A 9,593-nucleotide genomic window follows, 5' to 3' on the forward strand; every position below is an offset into this window, starting at 1 on the left:
CCATCTGTACCTTCAGTTCTAGCAGATCCCATGCCCTCTTCTGGCCACCTTGAGCATTACACATACTACACGTGGTGCACATACATATATGCAGGCAAACACTCATACACATAAAAGAAAATAAATACATCTTTTTAAAATCCCTCTTCAATGTTATCTGAGTATTTTGTACATAGTGTAAAATAACATGTGAAACTTTAAAAAATAAATCGTTTTTGAATGAGGCAGTAATATTTGACATGAGTTTAAGTTGTAATGAATGCAAAATATCTTCAAGAAAAAAATGTGGTCTATATTCATATTTATTTAATGCTTATAATACTCCTCCATAGGAGTTATAATGACCAGGAAGGAAAAGGCAGCCATGTGTACTGAAGTCCTTACAATGCTAAGTGTCTTGCTCTACAGTGAACATACTATACTTATGAAATCATTTCATGGCTGTGACGAGCTGGAAGATAGGTACCATTCTCCCCTCTTCTATGAAGGATAAAGACTGAGAAAGGATGAGGGGAATGGCCTCAATGCTCATAACTGACATGTAGGGAGGCACTATTCAGTTGCTGGGTCTTGCTTCTCATAGGGGCTTCTTTTCAATGCACGTCAGCTTTGGGCTTTTCTGAGAACAGTTTTTCTGGACCAGATATCCCTTCCTCAGCATAAGCCTTCCGCGTTTCCCAAGGATGATATAGACATGCTCCAAAGTAGGCCAGCCGACTTGACGGATGCTGTTTTAGCTTTCTCAGCTGACATTCTTACTGCCTGGGTCTCAGATCTGAACAGCGACAATTTGTAAGATAATCAGGATCAGCAGTGTATCTGCAGCAACAGTAACAGCGGAGCCTCACGGGACTTAAATGTCTTGCTTTGGCTTCATTAGCATGTCAGCTGAAGCTCTGAGTCCACTGCTCAGAGATTTAAACACACTCTGAAATGGAAGCATATACGCTAGCAGTCAAACCTGGCCCATTGCTGTCCTTTGATTTTCTTGTTGCTGCTTTTAAATTAAAGCCCCTACTGTCGCATGTTAAATTATTTGCTGTCATTTAGAAACAAACAGAGATGTAGGAGGGAAAAGCCAGCCATTTCACAGATTTAGCGGTGGAGATGTAGGATTTCTTGGTGCTAAACTAGATTCCGTTTTCTCCTAGCATGTTCATGCAGGGTCTAATGGTGGAGCAGGCTGAGTGCTTTGGCATGGCATTTCATCAGAGATATTATTGGATAGGGATGAGTGTGTCTTAGAAGATTTTCTTGAGGCATCATCTCTAATTCTTTCTTCATGAAAATGTGCTTGTGCAATAAATGACATAAATTTCTCTTCATAAAATAAGAGTTTTAGGAAGCGAAGTTTTATAAAATCCTTTACTATTTCTGCCTGAGAGCTATTATTATTCCCAGTGAGAGAGAGGAGCAATTATTCTAAAAGCATAATACTTGGAAAAGGAATTATCTTCATTTTTGTGCCTCCTATATTTTGGGTTTATATCTAGATATATACACATATATGCTTGCTAAGTAGATAGAAACATATCTTATTTTTTTGAGACAGGGTTTTTCTGTGTAACAGCCCTAGCCCAGCTAAACATGTCTATGTAGCTGTATGTGTACATGTGTATACATATATTCTCACTGTGCAAGTATAGCCTATATTTATTTACGAGCCAAGCTAGGTCCCTCATATGAATTGCTATGCAGATATTTCCTGGCTTGATTTTCACATTCATTGTGTCTCTTCCTCTTTATAAAAATAAGGAGTGTAGGAAGAACTGAGCAGAACATACAGTAAAATGTTTTCTTCAGAATCAAAGGAGAATCCAGATAAGAGTAGGGCCTCTTCTCCCTTCCACCCAGACACCCACGGCCCTTCCCTCTGCGTCTGAAAACACCGCGTTCCCATTTCGAGCTCCTTGAACCAATTCAAACAAAAGGTCATCGCAGACAACAATCCAGTCTGGCTGTTTTCCCTTACTGTATTGACCAGCTGGGGTTTTTTTTGTTTTTGTTTTTTTTGTTTTGTTGTTGTTGTTGTTTCGTTTAATAGCAATCGGAGTCTTTGTTTCTGTGTCAGAAGGGTGCTACCTAAATCCTGACCAACGCTGAGCGCCAGCCTCCACGACCACTTTTAACACTATGATTAAAACACGCCCCACCCTCTTCCCCTCATTAGAAAGCGACAGGACAGATTGGCAGAAACTACAAAAAGACAGCCAGGGACCCCTTCCTACGGACATATTTCAATTATACTGGAAAAAACAGCAGCCACGAGGGAGAAAATGCATCGATCTTTTCGTTATTTTTTTTTCCTTGTTGCTAGGACGTAGTCATTAGTAAAGGAGACTTGTTGCCTAGGTGAAATCAACACAGAGTAAAGGAATGGTGCGCCCCCTGCTGACCGAGATACACATGCTGTTGGATTAGATTGCGGGGCGGGTTTTCTTATTTTTTTCTTGTTTTTGTTTTGCCTTCTCCACCCCCATCCCCCAATTTAAAACAAAAGAGGCAATTAGACATCTTTCTCAAGCAGCTTCATATTTCATCTGCAAATTTATATTGTAAGGATATCAGAAATGCATATGAAAAGATCCTGGAGGGTGTATTTTTGTTTGTTTGCTTTGGGTTTTGTTTTTTTCCCCCTTTTCCATATGATGAAACACTCAGCAAATCTGCCAGGGCCCAGGTCTCTTGCTGCTTTCCTTCTTTACCTCTTGGTTTTGAACTTGTGCTGAGCCTGGCATTGAAAACAGCTCTTGACTTGCTAATTTTCATTTTTGGTCATCTGAACTTATGAAAGATTTCAAGACTTATAAAAAGCACTTATATTAATAAAGAGTAACTTTTGATGATCAGTTATTAGTCACAATAAAAGAGAGAACCCCATAGAAATGTTGGTGTCTTTCACCTTGGGGTAATTGGACATTTCTAGCATTAAAACCAAGAAGGGCAGAGGAGAACCGGTCAGAGTGAAGATATACAAGCGAACACAACTGAGTACAATCCGTGCAAGCAGCTCGTACCTGACCGAGCCCAGCTCAGCTGCCAGGTTGAAGAATTATTAATATATTAACCAGCACATCAGAGTTGAAATCGTGGCAATGGATTTAATCAACCAAAGAAAGAATATGAAGGGGGCTGAGAAACAGGGACATTTGGGGTATACTACCAAGGCTGTTTAACAGTATGTTAATGGGGAGTGAGACAGAGCATCCAAAGAAAAATTATCAGAAGACAAGGGAATTTTACAGAAAAAGTGGTCAGTGTCGAAGACAAGAAGAAGTCAAGAAAGATGAGACCAGATTACTCCAAGAGAATTTCAGTACAGTGGTGAAGGCGAAATCCAACTTCCGTGGGAGTTTAAATGATAAACATGAAAGTAAAGATAATACAGGGAAAAAAGCAACAAACACTGTAAAAAAATATTATAGTGATGTGCAGAGAGCAGCAGAACAGCTCTCAGGAAGAAGGGACAGAAGTTCCATCTCCTAAGATCCCCAGCCTGGAGACTGCTGGTTAACAAGGGAGCACCAATGGAGAGAGAGACGTGAAGGAGCCCAGAGACTGTGGAGATAAAGAAACACCAAGCGACCAAGCCAATAGTTATATCCTCAGCAGTTGAAGTTCCTGAGCACGTTTCAGAAACTTAAAACAAAAGTAAAGTAAGAAAGATAAAAATAAAGAAAAATAAAGCAAAACATTAGGGTGAAAAAAAATACAGGTAAGTCTACACAGCTCATGCACTTTTCACCACGGCCTCTGAAGGGACCCCGGCCAGCTCGATGTGGTAGGCATGGCTCTGGCCCTGCCCTTCTCTCCCATCCTCTGCATTGCTAGAACTCATTAGATTGTATTCCTAAAGCCACCAAGGTCTGGTCCCTTGTTTGTCCTCTTGCTCCTCCTGAGGCTGACTGCCAAGGTCCAACTATCAAAGTATTGAATCCAGCAATCAAGAGCCCCTTTGACTCACCTAATTAACATGCCCAATTAAAACTAAACACCTCATCCTAACACAGGGTTTCCCCTTTTATTTTTATAAACTGCCATGTTCCTGTGGGCCATTTCTGTCTCCTTTCTACTCACAGCCAGTCCTTTTCTTACGTCAGGACAACTACCCCTTCCCCCTCCATCTTATTCCCTTCCCCTTCCCTCTGGTCCTCTACCTCCTGTCTTTGTCTCTTATCCCCTACCCGCTGTCTCTTTGAGGCAAATAACACTTCTTTGTGCTGAGAACTTGGTCTTGGGAGTCCTGGACCAGTACCAACCAATCTCTCACAGCCTCCTCAGCGGGTGCAGTCTAGTCTGATGACCAAAACCCTAGTTTCTCACTTCAAAACGTGAAGGATCCCTTCAATTATGCCCTTCCTCTTCCTCAACTGCCCAGTGTAGGGTTTTGTTTTTAAGTCTGAGCTTAATCTAAAGTAAGCCTCCTTGGTTACATTCCATCTGCCCTACGTTTACAGAGATGTTCCTCTACACTTTGAACATTCCTTTTTGAGTTAAACAAACAAGCTTGGCTAACTGTAGGCAGAAAATAAATGTTAGAGGACTTTGAGAATAGGAGGGAAGAGTTAATGAAATAGACTCAACTTCCATCTATAGATGCAATGAGAATAAACTCATACTCAAATCCAATGTCAAAACAATGAGTTAGGATTCTTCGGTTTATGTTATAGCACCTAAGGCCAGGGGTAAAGTGTTTGGAAGAAAAGCAGAAACTAAAGATGGTTCACTATACCATGCTTGACTCTTCTCCTTCCTATAGGAGCACGCACAAACAAAGGAATCCCTGGGACTACTGAAGACATTCGTTAGCTCAGGCCACTGCTAGACCTCTGGGAGGTGGGTGGTTGTTCTCCCAAGCTCCCACCAATGGGACATCTTCAGCACCATCACAGGCTTTCAACCTTGAGTTAGGATGTATTTGTGGAAGCATTCTGTAAGGGCGCTCTGCAAGTCTAAAAATACACCAAGCCCCTTACCAACGGCATGCATAGCAACAGCCTGCTTGTCAGCTCCTGGAGAAATACTGTTGAACTCTTCCAGGCGTTGGTTACAAAAATAAGACGCATTCAGTGTGATCGCAACATGTTGCCCTCAATGTCATCCTAGGAAAATCCCAACAGTGCAGTGTGATTTAAGGCTTTTCTGCAGAATAGGACAGGCATGAAAGCTGGGTTTCTATAGATGAAAAAAAAGAGAAAATAATGATTTTTTTTTCTTATCCAAAGCTGTTCCTGATTGAAATCTTGTGACCCTAGGTTTACACTCAAGGAGGGTCTTCCCTTTCAGCAAACAAACAATTGCTAAATGTTGTAAATCTCTTTTAGGAGAATTCACATCTTTGTGAAATACCATTTTCTTCTGGGATAATTAATCACAAGGAGGTTTTATTTAGGAAATAAGATCAGATGTGGAAATAGAAAAAGCAAACATGATTCTAATTAATATTTTCTATTGATAGAAAATGACAGACCTGTTGTTGAAAAATATTTCCTGCTGGCCCCACCATATGTACTACATGATAAATCATTATTAATTGGAAAAATTAATCATAACAAATATCCCTATATATTAATCTTATATTTTAACCTTATAAGGGCATGTGTATTCCAAAATAGATAATGAAGTGATTATGAAGAAAAACCCAACCTTCTAGCCAACAACTTTATTTTCTCTCTTTTCTATTCTATTCTTAACACAAAAGCCTATTTAAAAATTCCAGAAAGTTTCAGACTTTTGGTCAAATCAGTACAATATTTAAAAATCAAACATTGTGGGCTGGGGAGTGAAGTCCTCCACCTAAGTAGGAGGACTGAGCTCTGATCTCAGCCCACATAAACGCCAGGTGAAAATGGCGGTCTCCCTGCAATCCCAGCACTCAGGTAGCAGAGATAGGTGATTAGCCTGGGCAAGCTGTAGTTAGTTGAGTTGAACTTGCAAATTGGCAAGTTCTGGGTGAGAGATTTGACTCAGTGAGATAAAATGAAAGGAAGTCAAGGAAGATACCTGACTGCAACCTCTGGCCTCACATGTGGACACACAAACATGCCTTACACATGGAAAATGAAAACAGAACCCTTGAAAATACAGAGTCTCTAAGATGCTGTGTGGCCTTATTCCCTGTGACTCTGCTCCAACTAAGCTGACCTTCTTGTTGCTCCAGAAATCTTGGCACCTACTTCTTGTTTATCATCACTGAGACACTCGATCTGCTCAGGAAGGAAGGCCTTCTGCCACGTTGGCCAGCACTGCCTGATAATTTCTCACTCTGAAGACCCCAGCTCGCGTCTCTTTCTCTCTCTCTCTCTCTCTCTCTCTCTCTCTCTCTCTCTCTCTCTCTCTCTCTCTGAAGCAGCTGGTTTGAGCCCCTAAAAGAATGCTTGGCAGTCAGGCCACCATGAATCCAAGGTCCTGCCTGGACTACAGAACGAGACCCTGCCTTAACAAAACAAAACAAAATGAAAGAATTGCTGGTAGCCATGCATGGTGGAGCATGCCTTTAATCCCAATGCTCTGAAGACAGAGGCAGGAGAATAAAGTGATAGAACCCAGCATGTGTAGCAAGACCTTGTCTCAAAAACACATTAGCTCAGTATGGTGATAGACACGCATGTCGTACATGAAGCTCAAGGCCAGCCTTGACTAGTGACCTAGTAAGACTGCATCTCAAAACAAACCCAAAACAAAGCTTTGTCCCAACACAAGAACAGAGGTGATTGTTGAGCGAATTAAATGAAGCCAATTAGCACCAATTTGGTGAAACAAGAACAGGAAGAAGTTGAAAACTGCAACATATTTTATTCACCATGGTTGCTTCTTGACAACAGATGTGGCATTAGACTCAATCCTAAAGTCTAATCCAAGATCCTGGGTGGCCCAAGGACCTGCATTTCCACAAGTTGGTTCTGGGAAAAGGCAACGTTCTTAAATGTAAATCTAAGCAGAACTCTTCCCACACATTGATTGCCGCCTACTTTTCAATTATTCCCCATTTTAAAAATAATCTCATGGAGACTGGGTATGTATTAATGTTTAATTGAAGGGCTGGCAAGATGGCTAAACTGAAAAAACATTCCTGCCGTCAAGTCTGACAAACTGAGTTCAACCCACAGAACACACGGTGAAAGACAGAAGGGAGCTGACAGCTGTCCTCTGGCCTCCACACGGCCACAGTGGCATGCGCATGTCCATACACATACAGCAAATAAAGGTAAGGAATAATTTAATATATTTCATTTTATTTTCGTTTTATGTGTTTTGCCTGCATCTGTGTACCACCTGTGTACAGTGTCCACAGAGGTTAGAGGAGAACGTCAGACCCCATGCAGGATGTCAAACTCAAATCCTCTCCAAGGGCAGCCAGTGCTCTTAAGTTCTGTGCTATCTCCCCAGCCACAAAGTAAAATTTGTTAAATAGGAAATGGGAATATTTTCAAAGCCATCACCATAGGCACATGACAGTATTTTGCAGTGGAGGACAGAAAATTAGTGGGTTCAACTTCATGTATAGCACAGACCAGTGGGAGGAAGTGGAGCAAGGGTCAGGGAATGGAAAATTACTGAGAGGAAAGATGGGGAAGTTGGATAAATTCTGACTAAACCAACTACGCTTACGATAGGCCAAGGTGATCAGATACTGCCAGGGCGTATGGGGAACTCGATGAAATGTCGAGGCTTGGTAGATGAGAGAGATGAGGGTTTTGCAAAATGTCCCCAGAGTTGTGTGTTAGTCCAGAACACACAAGGAAGTACACAGATGAGCCTAGCAGATGCTGAGGTGTACAGACCTAAAGCTTGGCCCAGCAGAATCTTTGCCGCCCTGTTTGCCAGATCGGTGTTGGCATGTGTTTGAGTCTGATGAAAAGCAGGCCGACAGCAGGAGATTTGCAGATAACTGTGATCAGAACATGTGTTGATATGGAAAGACCTTTGCTCTTCAACTGAAAACTCTGTCACCACAAAAGCCACTGAAACCAGATATAACTGATATAATATACATATATATTTATATATATATGCTTTTGACAAAAACAATAATAAGAAAGCAAGTGCTTATGAAGACACCTGACACCTTCTATTTTGACATGTAAGTTTCTAAACTTCAGGGACTGAGCCACTGAACACCTCTTGATGATTATTTTGATTCACATTGAGTGCCCTAGACTTTGTTTCATGTTGCTTCTCTCTGTGACACAGGTGATCCATGAATGTTTGACTCACATGTTGTTTATTAACTGTAAGACTAATTTTATGTGGTGGGCTGCCAAACTCACACCAACAGTTCCCTGGCCAGAAATAATATTTAATAAGAGTTACCCCAAAAGTTCTTGCCCATTTATTTCTCTGGGTCAGAATTTTTGAAAGATTTGGGAAAGATATTTAGAAGATTTTGTAAAGGCAGACACTCGTTGGAAGTAAGTCCTATTTAGAATCCTGGTATTTAAGTGAATAAAATATGACCATGCCTGTTGAAGTGGGGACGGAGGCTCCGAGTCCCTATCTCATCCTGCAACCACTGGAGGATCCCATAAATACCTCTGTCCAGCCTTGAACTCTGCAGGAAGTGGGATCAATCCAGTCTGAGAGGTTCTCAAGTTCACTGCTGAGGCAAGCTAAGACATCAGGAAGAGGTGCCTATTTGAACAGGGATGTGGGTCCTTGTAAAATTAATTCTCTGAAAATTCTAAATCAAATTTTCTCAGATTTCTTTATTTTGAAGGATGGTTAAATTTGCCCCGGGGGTAACGAAAGGCCTATGTTACATATGTTCCTGCTTGCAACGGAAGCCAAAGGATGGACTTCAGGGCTAGGTTTCAAAGCCAAGTTCCACCATTTATTGTGTCATTATGCAAAATATCCAACCTCCTGATGCTTTGCCTCCTCATTTGTAAAAAGGAGATGAGGAGAGCAATGAAATCTGCCTTGGAGACTGTCTAGATGAACAAGAAATAAAGAGTACAAAGCAATGCTCTGTATGGTTATGGAGAGCCTTGGAAAATTATTTAGCCTTCAGTGGAATGAACTTACTGGACCCTGAAAATTGTATTATTTTGTATTGTGAAACATTGGAACTACTTCTTTTTTTCCTATTTTTTCTTTGTGCAGGGGCCATGCTAATCTTCTCTGTATCATTCCAAGTTTAGTATATGGGCTGCCGAAGCGAGGACTGGAACTACTTCTTTTTTTTAAAATATTTATTTATTTATTATGTATACAATATTCTGTCTATGTGTATGCCTGCAGGCCAGAAGAGGGCACAAGATCCCATTACAGATGGTTGTGAGCCACCATGTGGTTGCTAGGAATTGAACTCAGGACCTTTGGAAGAGCGGGCAACGCTCTTAACCTCTGAGCCATCTCTCCAGCCCTGGAACTACTTCTTAAATGTTGTTATATACAAGGGCGGGGCTCCATTTCTGAATCAGAACGCACACAAGGTAAAACCAGGCAGTCTTTCCCTCTGAAAAGAACATTTGACAACACTAATCTCCATATAGCTTCTACTAGTAATTCAATGCTGGTGCCTAAATTAAATCTACTATTGCCCTCAGGCAAAGAGTATTCTAGCCACCAAACTGCCCTGAAATATAAAGAAA

At 41.2% G+C, this 9,593-nt stretch overlaps 1 non-coding gene across 1 annotated transcript; it reads right to left on the reverse strand.

Annotated features, from left to right (window-relative positions):
• Positions 1 to 9,057: 9,057 nt before the first annotated feature.
• On the reverse strand, positions 9,058 to 9,164 carry LOC142855239 (U6 spliceosomal RNA). Its single transcript, XR_012911494.1, has one exon. It is a non-coding gene; the product is annotated as a U6 spliceosomal RNA (small nuclear RNA).
• Positions 9,165 to 9,593: the final 429 nt, after the last annotated feature.

The sequence above is a fragment of the Microtus pennsylvanicus genome, chromosome 7 (genome assembly GCF_037038515.1).
Source record: "Microtus pennsylvanicus isolate mMicPen1 chromosome 7, mMicPen1.hap1, whole genome shotgun sequence".
NCBI lineage: Eukaryota > Metazoa > Chordata > Mammalia > Rodentia > Cricetidae > Microtus > Microtus pennsylvanicus.